Here is a 5,000-nt window from a genome sequence, read left to right on the forward strand (position 1 = left end):
GGGGGAGACACTACTAGGTCCCAGCTGTCACCCCCCCTCTAAAAAATTCATTTCTTGGTATTTTGAGCTGAAATTTTGCACAGAGGTTGGCAAAAATCCAATCCAACTTTATTAATTTTTCCAGAATTTTTCGAGGTCGGGAAGTATTTTTTTTTATTTTCCTACCATTAAAAATCGAGGAAATCGGAAAAAATAGGAACCGGCTCGGAATGACCCCAAATTCAGTGGGCAGCCTCATAAAAATATGGCTGATTTTACTGGATTGATTTCATGTGGAAAGCACGACGTTTTGTTGTAGGAATGCGGGAACCCCGGCGGCTCGCCTGCCGCGGCCAGCGACGTCGGGCTGGCCCCTGCAGCGCCTAGCCTCTCCCACGCGGGGGGCAGGCCAGAGCGCGGGGGGCCAGGGCCCGAAGGCAGCCCCCCCGCGGGCGAGAGAGCAAGCCAGCAGGGGCTGTCGCCTGCCGCGGCCAGCGACGTCGGGCTGGCCCCTGCAGCGCCTAGCCTCTCCCACGCGGGGGGCAGGCCAGAACGCGGGGGGCCAGGGCCCGAAGGCAGCCCCCCCGCGGGCGAGAGAGCAAGCCAGCAGGGGCTGTCGCCTGCCGCGGCCAGCGACGTCGGGCTGGCCCCTGCCGCGGCCAGCGATGTCGGGCTGTCGCCTGCCGCGGCCAGCGACGTCGGGCTGGCCCCTGCAGCGCCTAGCCTCTCCCACGCAGGGGGCAGGCCAGAACGCGGGGGGCCAGGGCCCGAAGGCAGCCCCCCCGCGGGCGAGAGAGCAAGCCAGCAGGGGCTGTCCGCGCGTCGCGCAGCGCGGCATGGCTGCGGGGGCCGCGCGCGCGCGCCCAAGCGCCCAAGGGCCCCCAAGGGCCCCAGGCCCTCAGGCCCCAGCGCCCCAGCGCCCAGCGCGGGCGGGCGCGCGCGCGCGTGTGGTCTTTGAGGGGCGCCGGCCTGGTGGCTCCCTAAAGAGCAATAAGTGTCATTGCAGCTCTGGCAGGGGGAGACACTACTAGGTCCCAGCTGTCACCCCCCCTCTAAAAAATTCATTTCTTGGTATTTTGAGCTGAAATTTTGCACAGAGGTTGGCAAAAATCCAATCCACCTTCATTAATTTTCCCAGAATTTTTCGAGGTCGGGAAGTATTTGTTTTAATTTTCCTACCATTAGAAATCGAGTAAATCCGCAAAACTAGGAACCGGCCCGGAATGACCCCAAATTCAGTGGGCAGCCTCATAAAAATATGGCTGATTTTACTGGATTGGTTTCATGTGGAAAGCACGACGTTTTCTTGTAGGAATGCGGGAACCCCGGCAGCTCGCCTGCCGCGGCCAGCGACGTCGGGGACGCTGGCCTGCGCTGTCGAGCCCGCGAGGGCTGTCTCCGCGGCAGGCCCCCCCTGAACGGGGCACGACAGGCCACCGCGCTGGCTCGTCCAGCGTCGACAGTCCCTCGTCCAGGTTTCAGATCGCGCCAAGTCGAACCCATGACCTGCTCAAGCCATCGTGCGCTGCCGAATTCGCATCTGCGTGTAGGCTGCCATTCCACGCGGCAGCCCCTGTTTTCGTCAGCGTGCCCCCCTGACGAATTTTCCTGCCTGGCCCAGTCCAGCGTCCAGCCCCTGTTCGTCGAAAAATCTGCGCTGCCGATTTTCCACGCGGCAGCCCCTCTTTTCGTCAGCGTGCCCCCCTGACGAATTTTCCTGCCTGGCCCGGCCAGTCCAGCCCCTGTTCGTCGAAAAATCTGCGCTGCCGATTTTCCACGCGGCAGCCCCTCTTTTCGTCAGCGTGCCCCCCTGACGAATTTTCCTGCCTGGCCCGGCCGGTCCAGCATCCAGCTCCTGTTCGTCGAAAAATCTGCGCTGCCGATTTTCCACGCGGCAGCCCCTGTTTTCCTCAGCGTGCCCCCCTGACGAATGTTCGTCGAAAAATCTGCGCTGCCGATTTTCCACGCGGCAGCCCCTCTTTTCGTCAGCGTGCCCCCCTGACGAATGTTCGTCGAAAAATCTGCGCTGCCGATTTTCCACGCGGCAGCCCCTCTTTTCGTCAGCGTGCCCCCTGACGAATTTTCCTGCCTGGCCCAGTCCAGCGTCCAGCCCCTGTTCGTCGAAAAATCTGCGCTGCCGATTTTCCACGCGGCAGCCCCTCTTTTCGTCAGCGTGCCCCCCTGACGAATTTTCCTGCCTGGCCCAGCCGGTCCAGCATCCAGCCCCTGTTCGTCGAAAAATCTGCGCTGCCGATTTTCCACGCGGCAGCCCCTCTTTTCGTCAGCGTGCCCCCCTGACGAATTTTCCTGCCTGGCCCGGCCAGTCCAGCCCCTGTTCGTCGAAAAATCTGCGCTGCCGATTTTCCACGCGGCAGCCCCTCTTTTCGTCAGCGTGCCCCCCTGACGAATTTTCCTGCCTGGCCCGGCCGGTCCAGCCCCTGTTCGTCGAAAAATCTGCGCTGCCGATTTTCCACTCCGCAGCCCCTGTTTTCGTCAGCGTGGCCCCCTGACGAATTTTCCTGCCTGGCCCGGCCAGTCCAGCGCCCAGCCCCTGTTCGTCGAAAAATCTGCGCTGCCGATTTTCCCCGACGAACCTGCAGCTGCACAAATCCGCGCTGCCACTGCCTCATTGTCTGGACCAACAATCTTTTCCATCAAGCCCTGGACTATAAATCGTCCAGACTCATCGCCAGCACCCGCTGCCGATTCTGCCGACTTTGCCGATTTCGTCGGCGCTGCCGATTCCAACACTGCCCGCCGTGCCTGAACCAGCGCTGTTTCGTCAGCGTGTCCCCTTGACGAATTTCCCTGCCTGGCCTGGACAGTCCATCTTCCAGCCCATGTTCATCGAAAAATCTGCGCTGCCGATTTCCCCGACGAACCTGCAGCTGCACAAATCTGCGCTGCCGATTTCCCCCCCTGTCGGCATGGCTGCCGCTGCCCCGATGTCCAGACCAACAGTCTTTTTTGTCGACTTTGCCGATTTTGTCCGCGCTGCCGATTCCAACACTACCCCCTGCATCCAAACCAGCATTGTTTCGTCAGCTCTTCCCCTGACGATTTTAGCCCTGTAACAAACAGTAGGCCTCCAATCCCGCCAACGGGAGCCAAGTTGATAGGGAAGAGAATTGAATGACGCGCCTGGTCCTCGCACCCCGCCACCCGAGGGGCCTTTTTCCCGGCAGCCTCTGAAAAACTCTAGCTTTCACGGTCCTCGCCGCCCCTCACCACCATGGCAGGCCTCTAATCCCACCCATCAGCAGTTGTAGCCGATAGGGCAGTGATTTGAATGACGCGTCGCGGGCCTCCGGGTCATCTCACCCGGCCATTAATTGGAGCGTTTTTGGCTGGCCGAGGATGGGGGGATGGATCTCTTCTTCCGAAAAAGCAAACAGTACATCGGGAGTTATGTTGACGGGGCATGGAATTGAATGACCCGTCGCGGGCCGCCGGGTCATCTCACCCGGCCATCCCGGGGAGCGTTTTTCCCGGCAGCATCGGGGAAACTCTTGCTTTCACTGCCCGCTGCCCAAGTCCCCACTCGCATCGGCCCCCCGCGCCAACAAGCCAACGCTGCCGAATCGGCAGACACTGCTGCCGAATCTGCCGACACTGCCCCGCGGGCTGCCACTGCCCCAGTGTCTAAACCAGCGGTCTTTCTCATCGAGCCTTGGACTATCCAGTCCGTCCTGACTCATCGCCAGCACCTGCTGCCGATTCTGCCGACTTTGCCGATTTTCTCGGCGCTGCCGATTCCAACACTGCGCCCACCGTGTCTGAACCAGCGCTGTTTCGTCAGCGTGTCCCCTCGACGAATTTTCCTGCCTGGCCTGGACAGTCCACCGTCCAGCCCGTGTTCGTCGAAAAATCTGCGCTGCCGATTCTGCCGACTTTGCCGATTTCGTCGGCGCTGCCGATTCCAACACTGCCCGCCGTGCCTGAACCAGCGCTGTTTCGTCAGCGTGTCCCCTCGACAAATTTTCCTGCCTGGCCTGGACAGTCCATCGCCCAGCCCATGTTCGTCGCAAAATCTGCGCTGCCGATTTTCCCCGACGAACCTGCAGCCGCACAAATCTGCGCTGCCGAATCTGCCGACACTGTCCCGCGGGCTGCCACTGCCCCAGTGTCTAAACCAGCAGTCTTTCTCGTCGAGCCTTGGACTATCCAGCCCGTCCAGACCCATCGCCAGCACCCGCTGCCGATTCTGCCGACTTTGCCGATTTCGTCGGCGCTGCCGATTCCACCACTGCCCGCCGTGCCTGAACCAGCGCTGTTTCGTCAGCGTGTCCCCTCGATGAATTTTCCTGCATGGCCCGGCCAGTCCAGCGTCCAGCCCATGTTCGTCGAAAAATCTGCGCTGCCGATTCTGCCGACTTTGCCGATTTCGTCGGCGCTGCCGATTCCAACACTGCCCGCCGTGCCTGAACCAGCGCTGTTTCGTCAGCGTGTCCCCTCGACAAATTTTCCTGCCTGGCCTGGACAGTCCATCGTCCAGCCCATGTTCGTCGAAAAATCTGCGCTGCCGATTTTCCCCGACGAACCTGCAGCCGCACAAATCTGCGCTGCCGAATCTGCCAACACTGTCCCGCGGGCTGCCACTGCCCCAGTGTCTCAACCTGCGGTCTTTCTCGTCGAGCCTTGGACTATCCAGCCCGTCCAGACCCATCGCCAGCACCCGCTGCCAATTCTGCCGACTTTGCCGGTTTCATCGGCGCTGCCGATTCCAACACTGCGCCCACCGTGTCTAAACCAGCGCTGTTTCTTCAGCGTGTCCCCTCGATGAATTTTCCTGCATGGCCCGGCCAGTCCAGCGTCCAGCCCATGTTCGTCGAAAAATCTGCGCTGCCGATTCCCCCCTGTTGGCATGGCTGCCGCTGCCCCCTTGTCTGGACCAACAGTCTTTTCCGTCAAGCCCTGGACCATAAATCGTGCAGACTCACAGTCAGCACCTGCTGCCGACTTTGCCGATTTCGCCGGCTCTGCCGATTCCGAGCCAACACTGCCGAAACAGACACTGCTGC

Source organism: Populus nigra, chromosome 2, assembly GCF_951802175.1.
Source record: "Populus nigra chromosome 2, ddPopNigr1.1, whole genome shotgun sequence".
NCBI lineage: Eukaryota > Viridiplantae > Streptophyta > Magnoliopsida > Malpighiales > Salicaceae > Populus > Populus nigra.